Below are 22,100 nucleotides of genomic sequence, written 5' to 3' on the forward strand. Positions count from 1 at the left end.
TTGTACTTTTATTTTTATTTTATTTTTATTTTATTTTTATGATTTTTTAAAATAAAGGATTGAGAATTTTTATTTTAGAAACTACTGGTATAAAATTAGAATTTGTATAAAGAAGGCGGATATTTATTTGATAAAAAAACAAAAAGAATATGTGAATATTTTGTCATCCTCATTAATCAATTTTAACTTAGTTATCCTTTTTATTTCTTAAAAAACTATGTTACTGTTTTATTTTTGCGTACAAGCGTTTGTTAAACAACAAAATAATACTATGCATCCAACTTTACATTTCTTAGCCCAAACCAAGCTACCTCAGTAGTTAAAAGGATTATTATTATCTCTAGAGATTTTGAATTTGAGCACTAGCGGCGGTAGAATATTTGAGCATCATTGTCGAATGATTGAGAATATTTAGAACAATACTACCACTTGTAATCATTCTAGATTAATAAAAAATTACATTTCTTATATCATTAACATAAAATTATTACATGATTACACAAAGCTATCAATATCATTCATTATATATATATATATATAATTAAAAATATATTCACTCTTAATAATAGGGCTTAATGAAAAATAAATACTCAAACTATATAATTTATTATTGTTAGGTGTATAAAGAATTTCACTTAAAGTATATTACTTTTTTCTATTACAAATTTAAGTGTCTATATCGTAATGATCATTAAAAAAATGTTATCCAACACATGTCACATTTATATTTTTTTTAAAATTTTTATTTTAAAAAAAATGAAGAATATTATTAATTTTATAAAAAAACCATTTTTCTTGAAATTACAAAAAAAATCCAAAACCCTAAAACCCTTCATTCTAACTCTATTACAAACTGTCGTCGGCCATCACTGGCCGCATTTCACATCGTCAAAGTCTACTCATCCGTCGTCAAACTTCCACCATCAATCATCTCTCTTGTCATCGTCTCGATCTAAATTCATAAATCTTTAAACTTAAATCCCTAAATTTGATGCCCAAATCCCTGACCCTAATCTTAATTTTATCATCGAAATACAATTAATTGAAGCATAAAATGGGGATGACGGAGGAAATTTGTACAGGCGAAGGGGCAGTTTGCTCAATCGAGGGGGATTTGTGTATGCGAGGGGGAAATTAGGATATTAGTTTTTTTCTTAAAAAATGTTTTTTTTTAAATTGAATAATTTTTTTTGAAAAATATAAACAAGACGTGCCAGTTAACTCTCAAAGGAGGTCATTGCTGCGTAAACAATTAAAATTATAATGTTGAAATCGTTGAATATCTATTTTGAGAAAAAATATAATTAAAAATGTATCGTTAAAAGCATTACATACATATTTTTAGAGAAAAAAAAAAGAGAGCGCGCGCTCCTAATAAGAAAGGCTTGCATGATTTATACGTAGGTCCATCCATACATATGAATCTTGGGTTCAGAAGGAGACATTTGGTGGTGCCAACTTTGTTTAATATGTACGAACCAAACGATCTCAGTAGTAAATAAATTATTATTATTCTTTGAAGTCCCAAATTCAAACACAAGAATATCAGTGTGTTAGCTTTCAATATCAAATGATTGAGAGTTTTAAACATATACTACATTATACTTGTCCCATATTAATTAAAAAAAATTATTTAACACTGCAAAAGAAGCTCGAGACAAAATAGAACCTTCATTTGCCAAATTGAGATATTTTACATATAAAAATATGAATATACAGACGCACAGAACTACTATCCACCTCTCCTAACCAGTCGTTACAATGAAACACGAGATCGACATGTTGTATCCCTCCCCACTATTAAGTGTGGTAATCAACATCCAATATATTTATAGTACAAAATAAAGCCAAACATTTTGGTTGAAACAAAACAATTAGTACCTTGCCTCAGCATCAGAACAAGGAGGCATTTTTCCTATGCGAAGGGATCAGAATTCTGATTTCAAGAGCTTCAATCGAGGCTTTATACAAATGTCATCAACGGGTTTCCCCTGTTCTACATGGATGTAATCTTGTCTTAAGAACCTGTAGATTTTTTTACACCGAGAAACAAAGGGGATAAATTTACATTAATCTCTAGTTGCAGAAATTCTGTTCTCACTGTAGATGATGATAGTTTGTGCTTTTAGTCAACATACCAATGTTTCGAAAAACATTCTTGATGCTTCTTTACTTGTTTTACGGGCCAATAGACTGTTCATAGAAAGCGCCTTACATCCATGTACAGCTTCATCCTCGAATAGATTCTGAAGATACTTGGCAACAGCCCTTGAAGAAAGGTATCGGAAAACATATCAGTGGGAGCTAGCCTCATTCCGGTTATGAGGGTATAAGAAATTATTTTGACAAGGAGTGCTGGATTAACGTTGAAATTGATGAGAAAGGGTACAAAACAGATAAATCAACAACTACAGAGCCTACAGACCTGGTACGAGAAGACCATCCGCTATTTTCAAGAAGACGACTTTCATCACCGCATGTCATGCCATTATCATTATCCTCACCTAGCTCGTCATCGTCTACATTCAGAAATTCTGAAAAGGAAGATAAATTAAATATTTAGCAATCAAATAGTCCTAGTTGGGAGGAGGGAGGTACGGTAAAAAATATAAATGGAAGTTGGTATTAAAGACTGATGTTTTAATAAATATTAACAATTTCATGTTCCATTTTTACATTCAACAAGCCAGGAGTTGTCAACAAAGCATTTGTGATACATAAATCCTTTGACCTTTCGGCCTTTGAATAATAATTCCAAGAGTGAATAATGGGTGAGAAAGTTAGAGAGAGAAAGCGTGAGAGATCGTTTGGAAGTACTTCCTCAGACAAAGCTAGATCGGAGCCTGGAGGAGTATCTTGGGTTGCTTTTGTGGATAATCTTAGTAGGAATGTAACCAGAAGCGCATTATGGGAGCGTTTTAGTCGACTGAGCAAAGTGAATAAGGTGTTCATTCCGTCAGTTAATAAGAGATTTAATTATAAGTATTGTACGTTCGCGTTCGTGCATTTTGCAAGCAGAGAAGATCTGCTGTATGCTATGGATAAGATGAACAATGCTTTATTGGACGGGAGGAAGATTTCGGTGTCAATCGTGAAGTATCAGAGAAAGAGCTTTCAGAGGAATTTGGAACATAATAGCGTGGTGGGGGTCAGGGTGGCTGGAACGGAGGAGCAAAATGGAAGAAGTGCAAAAACTCAATTTAATGATGGTGGGAAAGGAGCAGTATCCATGGTTGAGGAGGAGGGACAAGGAAGCAGATGAGCACGTTTTATGATGGCAGGTCATACAAGGATACGGTTGAGGGAGTGAAACTAAAGGAGACTCAGAAAGCGAGTAGGAATGAAGAGAAGAGGGGAGAGAAGAAGCCCTTGCAAATATTCGTTCCTGTAGAGGATAGGACATGGCTGAGATCGTCATTAATAGGCATTTGCAAGCCAATCTTGAAATTGATTTCGTGCAGAGGGCTCTAAGAACGGAAGGGATCAATGTCAAGGTGATTCGTTGGGGTTATGCGAAAGGTTCTAGCTTAGTAGTTTTCCAAACAATCGAAGAGAAAGTTGCAACGATGGAAGGAAAGTGGGAGACTTTATCCTTCTGGTTTGAAAGGTTGGAGCCTGTTCTGGATGATAATGGTATGCCACTACCATATTGTGAAGTTTCTTTGATGGGGGTTCCTCTAAATTGTTGGTCAAATCCATTTTTTACAATGCTAGCTTCGAAATGGGGCAAGTTGGTGAAGATTAAGGAACAAACAGGTAATCGAGTGGATTGCAGGGTGGCGCATATGCTGTTGAGGGTGGAAAGCCCGTTTGATATCCCACCACATGTTATAGTTAATACTTTAGGGAGAGAGTTCTGTATTAAGTTAAAGGTGGAAGGTACCAATGATTTTTTTCCGGTTTTAGATGATGCAGAGGATGGGGTCGGAACAGTGGATCACGGAAAGGACAGCTCGTCGAACCGGAATCATGAGGCGAAGGTAGATAGTCAGTACGAGCAAATGGGTATTCAGGTGGGGTCTGATCCTCAGAATAGTGGAGAAGAGTTGGGTAGGGATGTCTCGAATGTGGATGGCATGTGCGGCATTGGGAGTGGGATAGAGAGAATACCTTTTAATAATATCGAGGATAATATGTGCTCAGAAAGGACAGAATCAGGTGGAGTTCCAGGTCAACAAATTGTGTCAGAAGCATGTTTGGATGGAAGAGAAAGGAATTTAAACATGGAGGATCTCACCTTGGGACTTGGTATGGCTGAACAAGCTAATGGGTTATCAGTAAATTTGGATTTGGTAGAAGCTATTGGGACACCAGTTGTATGTGAGGATAATTTAATACAAAGTGGGAATCACGTGGATATGGAAATGGAGGATTCAAACTGCTCGGCTGAGAATGCATTTTTGGTAAGCAATGGAGGTACGCAATTGAATGAGGAGATGGTTAAAGGTCAGGAAGATGATCTGATTCAGAGGATGTTTGTTGGACAGAGTAGTGGGGATAGAAACCATATTTCCAATGAATTAAATAAAGGAAAACAACAGTTGGGGGTTATAGATGATGTACAAAGGGCTTCAGTTGTGAGTCGAGGGGGGATCAGTTCGTTGCTACCTATGGTTGATAATTGCAAAACATTGGGAAATATGGGGATTAGTTTTAAAAACTCGGTCCAGTTTCTCACTCGCCCAAGAGGAATTGATAATCATAGGAAATTAAGAATTGTTTCAAACAAGTCGGGAAGTGATTGCTCGGAGGGTGAAATCTCAGTTAGCTTTCACGAAAGGGTGTATGCAAGGGTGAATAGGGGTTTGGTCAGGGAACACATGGATCTGGACACAGCTAATTCAGGGTATTCTCAATTGGAAGAAAGTGCTAGAAATGAAGCCGAGACTACCAGGGAGGTGTGCGATATGTTGGGGATTTCATTTAAAGGGGGACAACATGTTTTGGAAGAAGAAATTATGAAGATGGAGTTGAAAGGGTCTGCCTTTTGAGGGATTTTAAGATTTATTGATATGAATAATCTTAATATTATTTCTTGGAACATAAGGGGTTTAGGGAGGAAAGAAAAAAAGAGAGCAGTAGCTCGACTTGTAAATAGGAATAAACCGGTTTTCTTATTTCTGCAGGAGACGAAACTGAATCGAAGCTCTAATGGGCTGTGTAGAAGATTAGGAGGTAAGTTGCTTCAAGGTGAGAGTTTTTATCCGCTGATGGGTCAGCAGGAGGTTTGATGTGTCTATGGAATGAAGCTTTGTTTCAAGTTACAAATGAAGAAAAAACAGCAGATTCATTGCAATTTCAGGGAAATTCAAGGGGAATTTGTTTGAATGTGTTAATTAATGTGTATGGCCCGTCTGTTGAGGAAGAAAAGGAGGAGTTCTTTCGGGAGTTGTTGAATTTCGTTTCAAATGTAAACCTCCCAGTTTGCTTAGGAGGTGATCTGAATGCCTATCTTAATCCATCAGAAAAAGAAGGCTTGTCGCAAAATTGGCATGCAGTAGATTTGCTTAGATCCTTTGTTCAACAAACAAACCTCATTGATCTCCCATTAGCAGGAGGTACATACACTTGGTGCAACAATAGAGAGCAGGCTACATGGGTAAGATTGGACTGTTTTCTGGTTTGTAGCAATTTTCTACAGGGGTTTCCTAAGGTGATTCAAAGAATGCTGCCCAAATCTCTCTCTGATCACAATCCAATTGTGCTGGAAGAAGATAGGCAGAACTGGGGCCCCAAACCTTTTAGATTTTTTAACTATCTATTAAAGGAAGAAGGTTTTGACAATTTGATTGAGATTTCCTTCGCTGATTTGGAGAAGAAGAGGGGAGGTAGAGGAATCTTCAACATTCTAAAAGATACGAAAAAGAGGATAAGAAATTGGTCCAACAATAATCACATGGGGATCTCAGAGGCTATTTCAGATATTGAGTACAAAGTTAATGATTTGGAATTGAAGTCACAAGGTGCTGCCTTTTCTCAGCAAGATAGGGATCAGTTAATGTTTCTCAGAAGTGAGTTATGGAGGCTGCACAGAATAGAGGAAAGCATTTGGTGTCAGAAGTCTAGAGTGAGGTGGGTAAAAGAGGGTGACAAGAACACGAGGTTTTTCCACTTAAGTGCATTGAAAAGAAACAGAACTAATGCTATCAACTTCTTGAAGGTGGAGGGTGCGGAATTGACAGATATAGTTCAAATAAGGTCACATGTTTCGAATTACTTCAAAAGAGCGTATAATACGATTTCTACGCTGGAAGTGGGGGAAGTTAATCTGATTTTTGCAAAGCTTTCGGAGGAGCAAAGAGAGGGTCTTGAGCAGAGGTTCTTAGAACAGGAAGTTTGGGCTGCAATTTCTTCCTCAGCTAGTGACAAAGCTCCTGGACCATATGGCTTTTCTATGGGGTTTTTCAAGAAATATTGGCCTTTGTTTAAGGAGTAGATCATGAAATTTGTCAGTGACTTTTACAATGGCAGACAATGGGATCACGGAGTTAATCACGCATACATCTCCCTTATACCTAAGAAGCATAATCCTGAAAGTTTAGAAGACTACAGACCTATTAGCCTTGTGGGCAGTCTATACAAGATTATTTCTAAAGTTCTATCCAAAAGGCTGGTTTCTTGCATAGATGACCTCGTAAGCCCTTTTCAGTTCGCATTTATCCCGGGTAGACAACTGTTAGACTGCGCTTTTATAGCTAATGAAGGTATAGATTATTGGAGGAAGCAAGGGAGGAGGGGGGTAATTTTCAAAGTGGATTTTCGAAGAGCATACGATTCAGTGGAATGGCCGACTCTTCTTAAATTATTGAAAGTTATGGGTTTCGGGGAAAAATGGATTTCTTGGATTGAATATTGTCTTTCTTCAGCCTCAATTTCAGTTCTCGTGAATGGCTCTCCTACTGACGAGTTTCCAATGTTTAAAGGGTTAAGACAAGGCTGCAGTCTTTCACCTCTTTTATTCAATTTAATTGGCGAACTACTTCATCAAATGTTGATCAAAGCTACTGATTTGGGTCTGTTTCATGGGTTTGACATTGGTAGATCAGTTAATCCTTTCCATTTATCTCACCTACAGTTTGCGGATGACCTAATTCTATTCTGGCAGGATTCACTATCTAATATTCAAAACATCAAAAGAGTGCTGAGGATCTTCAGCTTGATGACAGGGCTGCACCTAAACCTTTCTAAGAGTAAGTTGTTTGGTATAAATGTTGAAGATGAGATCTTAAATGTTTGGGCGAATGAAATTGGCTGCTCAGTGGGCTGTTTCCCCATGGATTATCTTGGATTACCTATAGGTGCAAGAAGGAATTCAGAAGTGCTTTGGGAACCGGTTCTACAGAATTTTAACAATAAACTAGCTGGATGGAAGGCTAATTCTTTGTCAATGTCGGGCAGACTGGTGCTTATAAAATCGGTACTGTCTTCGTTACTGATTTTCTTTTTATCCATGTTTAAAATGCCACTCAAAGTCAGACAGAAAGTTAATTCTTTGATGGCCAATTTTCTTTGGGGGAATAGCTCAAACAGAAATCGTATGCACTGGGTAAGATGGCAGACAGTTTGCTCTCCTTTGGAGGCCGATGGTTTGGGAGTTCTGAATATGAATATCGCAAATAGGGCCATGTTGGGCAAATGGGTGTGGAAATTTGCAAATGAGAAGGATGCACTTTGGAAAAGGATGATATGTAGCAAAAACAATGCGAGTAACTTATCATTGTCAATTAACAATGTTGTTTCGAATCAAGACTCTTGGATTTGGAAAGGAATCGTGAATAATTTTTTGAAAGATGATGACATAGGAGCTTGTTTGAGATCTCATACTAGGGTTCAATTGGGGAATGGCAAGTCTATTTCGTTTTGGTATGATGTTTGGGCAAATGACTTACCATTGAAGACACAATTTCCTAGAATTTTTGCTTTATCCACTAATAAAAGGGGCAAGGTGGCTGATTTTGGTAGTTTTGATGCTAATGGGTGGATGTGGGATGTTCAAACAAGAAGGAGCTTAAGTGATTGGGAGTTGGAACAATGGGTCGAGCTTCTGGAAACAATAAACTGTTTTAAGTTATCTGACTCATTGGAGGATTTTCTGTCTTGGTCCGGGAAAGGGGATGATCTGTTCTCAATGAAAACTTGCAGGTTGGCTTTATCAAATAGTCAAGACGAGGGTTTTTCTTGGAAGAGGATGGTTTGGACAGGTTTAGCTCCCCCGAGAGTCGAAGCCTTCCTATGGCAAGTCACTCATAAGAAATTGGCAGTCAGAATGGAGTTAAAGAATAGGGGGTTATTGTGGAAGACGTTCTTTGTCCACTTTGTAAATTGAATGAAGAATCAGTCCAACATCTTTTTTTATTATGCTCAGTGATTAGGGATCTTTGGAACAGATTTCTAAGGATTTGGAGTATCTCAACAGCCTTGCCTATTGATCCTCTAGTTTTGTTGAGCTCTTGGTCTGATTTAAAAAGAGACTCAACCATTTGGAAATTCATCCCAGCCGTTGTTCTTTGGTCTATTTGGAAAACAAGGAATTCAATTGTGTTTGAGAATTGTAGCCTCGATATTACCTCTCTCTTTTTCATTATAAGATTTAGGTTGGCTAAATGGTTTCTAGCTAAGTTTCCACATCTCAAAATTCCAGTAGATGTTTTGGTAGGGGACCCCTCCATTGCAGACAATTTTGATCTTAAGAAGACACAAAGATGTGAGATTAATTGTTGGCTCCCTCCCCCGACAGATTTTTACAAGTTTAATGTCGATGGGGCTGTCAGGTCGGATGGAAATGCTGGAGGTATTGGAGGTCTTTTGAGAGACTGTAATGGTATAATTTTATCGTCTTTCTCTGTTAGTATTGGTCCAGGACCTCCGCCGTTGGCTGAACTGAAGGCTATTAAAAAAGGCCTAGACCTTTTCGTTTCATCAGTTTGGGCTAAAAAAGGAAGGCTGATCATGGAAAGTGACTGCAAATCTGCAGTAGAATGGATATTGTCACCTATTTCTGTTCCTAATTTTTTCAGTTCCCTGATCTTAGATATTGTTGCCTTAGTTCGGGGGAGGGCGGTTATTATTCGATGGATTCCTAGGGGCTGTAATTGGGAAGCAGATAAGTTAGCTAAGGAAGGGATAGGTTAATTGTTAGGTCTCTGTTGTAATGTTATGTAATACTCTCTTTATTTTATAAAACTAAGGCACTCTTTTCCTCCTTCCGATAGATACTTCTGTCAAGAGGTAACCAAGAAGGAGGTTTTTAATGAGGCCTATTATTCATATCAAAAAAAAAATATTAACAATTTCTTTTCTGGGGAAAATCTTTTGGGAGGCAATAGCAACCTATGTCCCAAACCCTAACCAGTCCACTATGCCTGAAATTTTCACTATTTATACACACACATATATATATGTATTAATATTAATTCAAGAAAGACCAGTAACACTGAATTGTAGAAGCAAAACAAGGCAATACGATTAACCTGTATCATTTCCAACCGCAATATCCTCAAATTCCTGCACCCACAAGATCAAATAGTCATTTAGGGGACTCCCAACGACTTAATAAGAAAGGCTACCACAAAAGCATTTTTTCATGGCAACATGATAATGCAAAAATAGCACATTAATTGAACAAGTTATCGTGAATACGAAGTTGAGAGATGGGCTAAGCATCAGAACTTATAATGTCAACCATGCTTTATGAATAGAAAAAAGTTGAATATTCAAATTCGATTAATAATGATTTAGAAAATATTTCCTCAAGTATGGAAATATTTTTAACGAATTACAGTCAATCATGCTTTATAGAATAGAAAAAGGTTAAATGTTCAACGTACATTAAAATGTATTTAGAAAATAAACTGTAGCTCAAGTGTGGAATATTTTCAATGAATCATTAAATAACTTACACAAGGATATAAACAACTTACAGCTTGATTATCCACAAGAGAGGTCATTTCATCACTGACTGCATCAATTTCCTGAAAGGATGAGGTGTCTCCCTTATCTAATGAAGCATTTGTCAAAAACGCATCAACCTTTTCTGAATATGTAGAATCCATTTTATATTCTTCAATATCCTTACAAATTGGATCCTTATCATCATGATCCAAGAATTTACCCACAACTCGAGCCTCATCTACTACATTAACCAAATCATTTTCAGTTTCATATGCATTTTGAGCATCCTTCGGAGACTCGTCAGCTTGTATTGTGGCAAGTGAATTGGTCCCATTTTCAATAGGTGTACAACAGTCTGCTATACCGACATCAACTGATGTACTGGCTTTAATTTCTTCCGACAAAAGTTCAGTACCAAGATTAGTAGGGGATGACACCCCAAACTCATTTAGAACAGAGTGATTTGATGCATTAGCTGCTTCAACATTATCACTGTCAATTTCCATCTCCATGATCCCATCTAAAGGTTCAGGTCACAAAACTTGAGGTACATCATCAACAGCATCTCTATTCTGTTGAGCATTCCAATCACCGTATTCATCCTGCCGCTTATCAGTTTGAACAGTAGTGCCAACAGATTGTGCTTGCTCATTGTTTCCATGAATTAAAGGAAAAGAGCTCCCTTCAATTCCACCTTCGTCAGCAGTATTAGGTCTGACAGAGCACCCTGAATCCTTAGATACTTCATTTGATGCATGCTCTTTATCACCTTCACAAATCCTAATACGGCTTAGATCATATGGTTCATTGTACAAACCTGCCAAGTTACTTGACACACCTGAAAGGTACATCATTTGTTACCAACTAATGAACTTGTAATCAAAATGTTAAAATACTCGATTAAATGAGAGAAATTATTTCAATCAAACAATAAAATCAACAGAAAGATGCACAACCATTAAGACAGATCACAGTCAAATCTTAGTCCATACAATTTTAGAACTTTTTACATTCATACAAATGACGTAAATGCCAAAACTGGACTCCACATCTAGAAAATACTCCATAGAAATTAGTGTACAAATTAATAGGTAAAACACATGTTGTAGAAGGGTAGTCTTGTTCTCAACAAGGATGCCCCAGGTTAAACAAGCATCTAAAAGTTACAACTTTTTTCAGCGAAAGCAAATCAAATTTAAGCAAGGCGTTCGGAGATATAGTACAGTTGTATCAATAAGTTTTCACGTTCTAGAGGGAGCAACATATGGGGTGGGTTTACACGCAGCAATATTATGCTCCCTCTTTCATTGTTCCATTTGTCAAAACACCCGTACTATTAAAGTAGGTTCATTGCAATTAAAGGACAAGTTGGACTTATTTTCTTTTATTTCATTTACCCAACAAAAGCAAAGCATGCAAATATATTGAATTCTCAACACTTCAATCTCACCAGTAAGTATAGATTCACAAAAGATTTCATCTCCCAAGAATTGTCTCTGAATCAATGAAATTTCAGGGAGAGTGCAAGGTGCTTTCTTGCGTATGCGACTAATGTCTTCAGTATCAACCAATTGCTGACGTATTGTACTTGATAGAATAAAAGCAAAGGCAAATTTATAAGTACTTAAAAAAGGGGGATAGAAACTGTTCTAAGATTCTCACAATATACTATTCAATAATATTGCCCAATGTGCCATGCTGATCAGAATAAACACAGATTGATCATATCTAAAGCAAATTATTGCATTGTAAACCACAATGTCATTCTACAAAGTTCTCTGTAATCTATATAAGTTACTAGGTACTTCAAAACATGTTAAGTCCCTTTTGTAAAATTTGTTGACAACAGAAGAAAACAAAAATGTGCATAAGAGAAGATAGCACTTCAATCTACATCGAATGACGGGTTGCAAAAGAAAGCATGGACAGGTAGAAGCATTCAAGTGCACGTGATTCATAATATGAATTTTTGTTTATAAAATCAAAGAGAGTAGTGAGCTCAAATTAAACAAACCATGTTGTATATGTGGAAAACTGCCAAGATTAGCAAATCTATCAAGATAAGGAATTTTAGTTTATCCTGAATTCTATTTTCTAATTGTAATTTACTTATATTTTATGATTAGATTTTATCTTCTTAAGAAGATAAAATAAGCTTTTTTAGGAAATAAAGATTAGGAAAAGATACCTAGTTGTATTCTACTGCTGTAATTTTGAGCCTATTTAAAACAGGCTGCCTTATTTTCAGTAAGCAATTAGAACAAATTCTCTACTCTTTTCTCACGAGGCATCTATCTTTCTTATTGCTTAGAAATTCTACAGTATAACTGTGCAAAAAGAATATATATTTGAATTTTCAAAGTTCAAATTCATTTGAGAAGAGTGTAACCATCAGAACATCAATTAGTGTGATAGAGAAAGGAATAAGGAGCAATAATAACACGTTAATAACTTACTCGCCGTGTAAAACCATAGTATCATCCATACAAACTTTTCTCTTGGTGGCGCTACGTTTTGTTGAAGCTCTTGCACGCTTCAATGACGCAACTTCAAATGAAGGAGTTGGTTTCATTTTGAAAACTGAAGATCTTCTTCCACCTGAAGCAATCAAAATGTCATTTATAAAGAGAATCTTATGAACAACAGCCTAACAATCCATGCTATTCTAGTAAATCAATAGAACGCAGATAATAGTTTATTTAGTGATAAAAATGCTGTTACCTAAAATAGAAGACAACAAGTCATCGTCATCAGGAATTGATTCTGCAGTTCTCTGGGATCGAGGCCTTCCGAATGATTCAACTGAATTTATACTCTCTACAGTAAGTGTACTTTCAGTTATACTTCGCTTTTTCCGTGAAATGAGTTTGGCTCCAGCATCAATTTCATCATTCCCTGCTAGAAATTCTTTGTCTGGGGCAGACTCAACCAGAAAATCACTTGGTTTATCAAGTGGTTCTGCTGGTGCAGAAAGTAACTTTTCAGGTGCAGGCAAGTCAAACATGGCACAACTATTTGAATTTTCCAACTGATTGCCACAAAAGGCGGGTTCTAACATTTGAGTTTGGCAGACTTCACCTGCACAGAAAGTAGTTAATTCGAAACAATCTAAAATGAAGTCATTAGGATTAGAAAAATGTTGTCATACATAATATTAAAATTATCACCAATCTTATGTAAGATAACATGTATGAGACTTGTCAAACAAACCTTGCGCCTCAATGGAAGCTCCAGAAGAGTGAACTTCTCCTTCCCTTTGGGACAGATGCACAGAATTTTGCTCGGCAGCAGTGAAATTATCATTCCCAAGAAATTGAACAGATGAGACCTCTTCATGAATACCCTCTTCATGAATACCAGGCTCTTTAAGATTTTCGGAGACAGTTGGTTCCCGACGAGCTTGAGCTTCACCATCAATAACTGTTGGCCTGCTGAGCGATTCCAATGGACAAGAAGGATTTGAAGAAATTGCTTTGGCAGATGACTCTTCCAAATTATTGGCAGTTCCAGCATCATTCCCGGATTCATATTTATGTGATGCTTGCTCATTCTCCAAATTGTCATCTGATGCGGGCACACAGGTACTACTTGAACATGTTCTTCGAGCAGGTTCATCCAAATCAAAGGTGACGTTGGAGCAGCTACGAGATTCTGCACATTCCCTATCAGTTTTATCAATTAAGTGCATACCACCATTGTGCATATCTTTCATCCTATCCAAACCATCAGGTCCCTGTCATGATGGAAGGGGAGTTGGGGTTTGAAGGTCTTAATTTGGGGAAAAATCGAAGAAGGAAGTTGGGGAATCAGCAGCAGAAAGGGGGAGAGGAGAAAGGAATTAGGGATCGAAGGGGGATTAGAGATTGAAGTTTTATCTGAAGAAAAGGCAGAAATAAGGACAGGAGATGGGTCACACGGGAATGGGTATGGGTCAATAGGGTAACGGGCTTTATTACTTAGACCCAATTAATATATCAGTAGGCTTATGAGTTAAAGGGTTGGGCAGGTCTGGATCTAAGTCAGAGGTGAGAGGGATGGAAGGATGAGTCATCATTTTAGACGGTTATTTTGTTAGATTGCTGAATTTCCAGCTGGAGGTACTGTATATATATAATTGTACCCAGAATCTTTGAGGATTTATCTTATGAAATGAAAATGCACACTTTCTGTAACCTATTCTCTCTATTTTCTTAAATCCCTAAAAAATTCTTCTATCATTCTATCCTAAACCATAACAAATTGGTAATCAGAGCTGAGTTCTGTGATCCAAACCATTTTTCACGCTGGAAAAGACAAGAAAGATGCAAAAGACTGGAACCATTGAGGTACCAGAACAAGCAGCAGAAGTGAAGGAAGAGACCTTACCATCTTGGTGGGTGGGGCAGAAAGCAGAGCTGGAGGGAAGGATACAGACCTTGGAGGAAGGAATGACTGAGAACAGGAGTTATTTGCAGAGAATCCTACAGCTGGTCAATCAAGCAGCTGAGGAAAAAGACTCACCTCAGTCAGCAAGGAGTCATCCACCAGCAGCTGAAAAGCAAAACAGAGGTGAAGGTAAACCACCATGTTTAGTTACGGTTCTTAGTGAGCATGAGAAGTATACTTTTAGACCTAATGAACCGGGGATATTAGCTGATCAACCTGCGGGGTCTACTGGTCTTCTACCTTTTAATCAGAAATTGCAAGAAGAAAATATTATGGGCAGTTCTAGTGAGGTTAAAGTAGACAGTAAAGGTTTATTTGGGAGTTCAGGGCTTATGTTACCTCGACCTAAATTAGAACTACAGATGTTTGATGGTGGTAATCCCAGAGGATGGGTGAGAAAATGCCAAAAATACTTTAATCTTTTGGGAGTCCCTGAGGAACAAAAATTGGATGTGGCTGCAATGTATTTGATGGGGAAGGCTGAGACATGGTTTGATGGCTATATTATGCAGAAGCATAGAGTGACTTGGCATGAGTTTGAGGCTGATTTGTGTCATAGATTTTGTGACAGAAACTATTCAGATATCATTGAAGAATTTAATAAGTTAATGCAGAAGGGTAGTGTAGAAGAATATCAAGAAAAGTTTGAAGAGTTAAGACCCTATTTGCTACAACAGCATATGCATTTAGGGGAAGATTATTTTGTCTCCAGTTTCATTAGTGGTCTGAAGGAGGAATTGAAACATAAGGTGAAGGTGTTGGAGCCCAGAAATCTGTCTGAGGCTTACAGGCAGGCCAAACTTTATGAGTTGGCTAATGAGATGGAAGGAAAGAAGTATAAATATTCTCAAAAACTTTTTCCTTATACTTCTTCAGGTAGTCAACAGAACAGTGGGACTAAAAGTTTGCAGCCTAAGACAACTCTTCCAAATTCAAATACAAGCCAGAGTTTACTGGAATATAGAAGAGCAAATAATCTGTGTTTTAAATGTGGGGGAAAATTTGCTCCTGGACATCAGTGCAAAGTTAGACAGTTGAACATATGGAAGAGGAAGAAGATTCTGCTGATCAGGAATTGACAGAAGGAGAAATGGAGAAGGAATGATGTAGCTAAAGAAGCACTGGAAATTTCTATCAATGCTATTACAGGTAATGTGGGGCACACTTCCTTGAGAATTCAGGGTTTTATCAGAGGAAAACCACATAATGTGCTAATTGATAGTGGAAGCACACATAGTTTTGTGACTCCTAGGTGGGCCAAAGAAGGAGTGGAACTTGTTCAGACTCAACCATTAGTTATTACAGTAGCTAATGGGGAGAAGCTATTCAGTACTGCCAAAAGTAATCAAGTAAGTTGGAAGATGCAAGGCTATGAATTTCAGCATGATTTCAAAGTTTTGTCTTTAGGGGGCAGTGATATGGTACTGGGAGTGGACTGGATGGAAGAGTTTAGTCCTATAATGATGGATTTCAAAGCCAAGACAATTAGTTTTGAAAGGGATGGAAAGACTGTTATGATTAGAGGAACTCAGAAATTGCCAACCATCAAAACCAACTCAGGTGAAAAATTACAGAAGTTAGTGGAGAAGGATATTGAAGTAAATGGAGAAATCTATTTGTTGAATGCTGAAGTGGAGGAAAGTAAAATTCCTCTACCTTTACAAGATTTATTAGAAGAGTTCCAGGAAGTGTTTGAGGAACCTAAAGGGATGCCTCCTAGCAGAAGACATGATCATGCCATTGTTCTGAAACAGAGGACACAGCCAGTCAATCTAAGACCCTATAGATTTGCTCATCATCACAAGACTGAAGTTGAAAAACAGATTGCACAAATGTTAGCCTCATCTATCATACAAGTAAGTAAGAGTCCTTTTGCTTCTCCTTGTTTACTTATTAGAAAAAAGGATGGAACTTGGAGGTTTTGTGTGGACTATAGGCAGCTTAACTCTTATACAGTTAAGAATAAATTTCCTATTCCTATAGTAGAAGACTTATTAGATGAATTACATGGGGCTAAATTCTTTTCAAAGATTGATTTGAGATCTGGTTATTGGCAAATTCGGATTAAAGAGGAGGATGTTCATAAAACTGCTTTTAGAACTCATCAAGGGCACTATGAATATAAAGTTATGCCTTTTGGCCTGACTAATGCCCCAGCTACTTTTCAAGCTTTGATGAATGACTTGTTTGGAGCATATTTGAGGAGGTTTGTTCTTGTGTTTTTTGATGATATTCTGATTTACAGTTCCAGTATGATAGAGCATAAAAATCATTTAAGAGTGGTGTTGGAAATTCTGCTGAAGAATAGTTTGTATGCCAAAAAGAGTAAATGCTTTTTTGGCCAACAGCAAGTAGAGTATTTGGGACATTTAATTTCAGCTAAGGGAGTAGCAACTGACCCTGAAAAAATAAAGGCTATGCAACAGTGGCCTTTACCTAAAATCTAAAGCTTTGAGAGGATTTTTGGGTTTGATAGGGTATTATAGAAAATTTATCAAAGGGTATGGAGAATTGAGTAAACCCTTGACTAATATGTTGAAGAAGGAAGGATTTCATTGGTCTCCAGAGGCTAAATTATCTTTTGAGAATCTAAAAAGGGTTATGTGTGAAGCTCCAGTTTTGGCTTTACCAAATTTTGAGCAGAAATTTTTTTTGGAAACTGATGCTAGTTCCAGGGGCATTGGGGCTGTTTTATCTCAAGCAGGAAGGCCTATAGCTTATTTAAGTAAGGCTTTGGGGACAAAGCATGCAGACCTTTCTATCTATGAAAAGGAATACTTGGCCATTCTAATGGCAGTATCCCATTGGAGGCATTATTTGGAAAGTGGCTCATTTGTGATTAAAACAGATCATGAACCTCTAAAACACTTATTAGAACAAAAGCTGACTACTATAATCCAAAAGAAAGGTCTGACTAAGTTACTTGGATTGGATTATACAATTCAGTACAGGAAAGGCAAAACAAATAAGGTGGCAGATGCACTTTCTAGATAGCTACTGGATTCTGGGGAATTTTTGCAAATGGGGGTTACTGTTGTAATTCCTACTTGGAGACAGGATATTGAGCAGAGTTATGAAGGGGATCTACTAGCTCAAGAGAAGATTCCTATTTTACTTATTCAGCCTGACAAGATTGAGAATTGGAAGAGAATTAAAGGAGTTTTATACTTCAAAGACAGAATTTATGTGGGCAGAAAAGGAGATCTCAGGCAGAAAATTATGGTGGCTTCACATGATTCACCACAAGGGGGTCATTCAGGTATTCAAGCTACTTATCAGAGGGTTAAAGCTTATTTTTATTGGCCAAAGATGAAGCTTATGATTCAGGAATATCTACAACAATGTGAGGTTTGTCAGAGAACTAAAATTGAACACATTTCCAAGCCAGGTTTACTACAACCTATTCCAGTTCCAAATAATACATGGGAAGTTATAACAATGGACTTTATTGAAGGGTTGCCACCTTCAACAAAGTACAATTGTATTTGGTAGTGGTTGACAAATTTACTAAGTATGCTCATTTTATGCCACTGTCACATCCCTACACAGTGGTACAAGTTGCTAAGCAATATTTGGATCAGGTTTATAAGCTTCATGGTCCTCCTAAGGTAGCTATTTCTGATCGGGACAAGTCTTTTACTAGTCTATTCTGGCAAGAGCTACTTAAACAATTGGGGACAACTACACTTTTCAGTACTGCTTATCATCCAGAGACGGATGGGCAAACTGAGAGACTCAACCAGTGTTTAGAACAATATCTCAGATGTATGTGTTTTTTAAAACCTACATCTTGGTCAAAGTGGTTAGCCCAAGCAGAATGGTGGTATAACACTAATTACCACTCTGCTATCCAAATGACCCCATTTGAAGCCTTATATGGTTATAAGGCACCTCTTCTGAGTTGGTCAGGGGATTCTAGAGTAGATGCAGTACAAACTATGATGCAAGATAGAGAGCAATTTAATGCTTTACTACGTGAACAACTACTTAAAGCCAGTAACAGAATGAAGCAGATTGTAGATAGGCATCGTACAGAAAGGGATTTTCATGGTGGAGAGGAAGTTTACCTGAAACTTCAGCCTTACAGGCAGACATCAATCGCCTTAAGGAAAAACCTAAAGCTTGCTGCTCGATATTACGGTCCCTACAAAATACAGAAAAAAATTGGTCAGGTTGCGTATCAACTGGAATTGCCACATGATTCTAAATTACATCCAGTGTTTCATGTTAGCTTATTGAAGAAGAGAATCGGAAAACAGGGACTTATCTCGCTGAATCCTCCTGAAACATCTTCAGATGGTCAATTGAAAATTTACCCAGCAACCGTGTTGAACCGACGCGTGGTGAAACGACAGAAGCAGAATGTTTCTCAACTGTTGATTCAGTGGACGAACATGGGACCAAATGATGCAATGTGGGAAGATGCTTCGGTGTTGCAGAACCAGTTTCCCGATTTCGATCCTTGGGGACAAGGATCGTTTGATGGAGGGGGTATTGTCATGATGGAAGGGGAGTTAGGGTTTGAAGGTCTTAATTTGGGGAAAAATCGAAGAAGGAAGTTGGGGAATCAGCAGCAGAAAGGGGGAGAGGAGAGAAAGGAATTAGGGATCGAAGGGGGATTAGGGATTGAAGTTTTATCTGAAGAAAAGGCAAAAATAAGGACAGGAGATGGGTCACACGGGAATGGGTATGGGTCAATAGGGTAACGGGCTTTATTACTTAGACCCAATTAATATATCAGTAGGCTTATGAGTTAAAGGGTTGGGCAGGTCTAGATCTAAGTCAGAGGTGAGAGGGATGGAAGGATGAGTCATCATTTTAGACGGTTAGTTTTTTAGATTGCTGAATTGCCAGCTGGAGGTACTGTATATATATAATTGTACCCAGAATCTTTGAGGATTTATCTTATGAAATGAAAATGCACACTTTCTGTAACCTATTCTCTCTATTTTCTTAAATCCCTAAAAAATTCTTCTATCATTCTATCCTAAACCATAACAGTCCCCTTATGTTCCCGCCAACAGATGTGTCCTCCACAGAAACAGCATCAGGGAGAGACCTTCCTCGTGGTTTAGTTTGTTCTTTCTCCATGTCTGCAATATGGCAGTCATTCTTAGGAGGCAAAAAAACTCCAGCATCATGGTTTAGTTCATTTTGCAATGACTGATCCTTGGGATTGTTATCTCCGTTGAAAATATTTGATTTATTAGAAGCATTTTCTGCAGGTATAGAATTGGGCAATTCTGTAGAACTGTCATGTTCTGGTTCTGCATGACTATCAGCAGCCAGTGCCTCATTAAAACCAGACAATTTTGGCACTTTGACTAATCCAGGAGAACTCGGATCCTGTTCGTACACAACTAATTCAGAATTTGCAGCAAGATCTTCTTCCTAACGGAAAGCATAACATATTTATCAAGGCAAGTCAGACATTAAATAGATAGAACATGAATTGTTTCTTCAAGATAGAAAGAAGTTAGATTAATTGAGATTTCTGTTACGTTGAATATAAAATGAACCTGATCCCCACAACAATCCATTGGCACAGCTTCTGTGTTAATTGGGTCTTGCTTTTGTGGTACATCTGAGCCTTGAAGATCTGACCAGAAATGTCAGATAAAAAAAAGCAATAAAATTCAAAATTATCAAAACATTCGCATAAATTAACTAGTGAAACTAATGATTGGTTAATAATTGGCAGTGTTTTGCAATCAAACCATGAGAGAAATCAAACAACTGCACTTTCAAAATGAATAAAAGATAAATAAGATAAAGAAAGTGCATACAAGGCATAAGCATTTAATATGCAACATTTTTTTTTTTGATAAGGAAGGTCTCATTAAGAAACCCCTCCATATCCGTTGAAATACACGAGTATCTCAACGAACATTAGAAGGAGGAAAAGAGTACCTCAATTTATTAAACTCCACAAAAAATACAAGGGTTACAAAGATCCTATCGAGGACTAAACATCCAATCGAGCCTTTAAAACTGTAGCCAAAACCAGAAACCTATGATACAAAAAGGTTTAATGAATCCTAAAGACACCAGAAAGGAAAACAACTGGCCCGGCTGAGAGTACACCTAAGTTAGACACATCCCTCAAAGAAACAAAACAACCTGCCCAGCCAGACAAAATACAAACCAAATAAACCAATGCCTGACTTTGCTAACTTATCTGCCTCCCAATTAGCACATCTCTGGATGTGCCTAATTATTACATTGCGATCCAACACACAATGGGCAATTTCCTTGACTAACCGGGCAAACGAAGCAGGGCAAGTGCCTGGATTCTTTATCCAATTCAAGGCATTGTATCTAATTATCACGTTGCATTTAATATGCAACATGATCAGATAAAGAATAAAGTGCACATCGGTATAAGTTTGAATGTTTGTGTGTGAAGCTTACACTGACACTCCGGCATGTTCGGATGCTTCAACTCTATCTAGGACGAGCTCCTGCTTAAGAAAAGAATTTTCAGTAGATAATTAGCTTTAGTGAAAAATAGCACCAAGAAAAAGAAGAATCAGTTCAATCAATTCATAAAGACCAGCTAAATACCACAACCCCAAAGATATCAACTTTGAAGGACCATGAATCAGACCATACATTCAGCAATTTAAAGGTACTACAGACAAAAGGAACTATTGAAGCATATTTCATCTTTCAAAAACTAAATGGTTAGGGTTTCTGAAGTTAACCACCTATGAAATAGTTTCAGTAAATTTACGCACTTGATGCACATCCCTAAAAGGTTATAAGCATATTTCTGCTAGTACTTAGGGTAAGGATATACATTTCAGCTATATTATGATGACATTATTGCAGCATATACTCATAACAATGTTAAGACACAAAGCCATTTGTTCTTTTATCCCTCTTCTTTGCTAAAGCATATGCCCATTATCACAATTTTTGTTTTTTGCAACAAGTGCACACACTTAATTCTTAATGATTCTTTTTTTTATAGGAGAGGGAGACCTCATTAAAAAACCCCTTCATACCTTACGACATATGGCTATTTTGTATGGCATTGGAAGCAGGAAAAGAGTCTCAAAATATTATTGAACAACCATAATAATACAACATAGGAAACAAACAACACCTAACTGCAACGAAACATTACATTACAAAACCCCCCTGAAACTAACACAACTTGCCTACACACAACCCCACTCAGCCAATTCCCTCTTTTGCCAACTTTTTTTTTTATAAGAATTCCAGGCCTCGTTAAAAACCCCCCTCTTGATTAATGGAGCTTATAAGTAATCTCCTTAATCAGCGGAAGGGGGAAAAGAGTGCCTTAGGATTTTATTGAACCATACAATTCCATAAGATACAACCATTAATACACCCCTACAAAACCAAATAAGCTCGAAACAACATAAAACATCCAATCAAAAAAACACATAATCATCCAATTCCTGCTTTAGCTAAGGCATCAGCCTCTAAGTTTGCTGTCCTATTAACCCATTTAACAACACCTTCTAAAACGTTAAGCCTGTGAACAATATCTCTAATCAAAAAAGCATAAACATCAGGAACTAAATCCACTTCCTTAATCCAGTCTGCAGCCACCTTGCTGTCGCTTTCGATAATGAGACGACCCTTCCTCTCTCGTAAATTCGCATAGAACATTAAACCCTTCTGAATAGCTTTTAATTCCATATAAGTTGGAGGCAAAGTTATCAAAGGCTCAAGGCGCATCGAGGCGCAAAGTGTTCTGGAGCCTTGAGGCGCGAGGCGCATGAAAGGCGCGAGATTCACGAAGGCGAGGCGCA

At 37.4% G+C, this 22,100-nt stretch overlaps 1 pseudogene; it reads right to left on the minus strand.

The window, feature by feature from the left end:
• Window positions 1–1,652: 1,652 nt before the first annotated feature.
• Window positions 1,653–20,758, minus strand: LOC120174053 (annotated as a pseudogene).
• Between the last annotated feature and the right edge of the window lie 1,342 nt (window positions 20,759–22,100).

The sequence above is a fragment of the Hibiscus syriacus genome, unplaced genomic scaffold, assembly GCF_006381635.1.
Source record: "Hibiscus syriacus cultivar Baekdansim isolate YM2019G1 unplaced genomic scaffold, ASM638163v2 tig00112000_pilon, whole genome shotgun sequence".
In the NCBI taxonomy this organism is placed as follows: Eukaryota; Viridiplantae; Streptophyta; class Magnoliopsida; order Malvales; family Malvaceae; genus Hibiscus; species Hibiscus syriacus.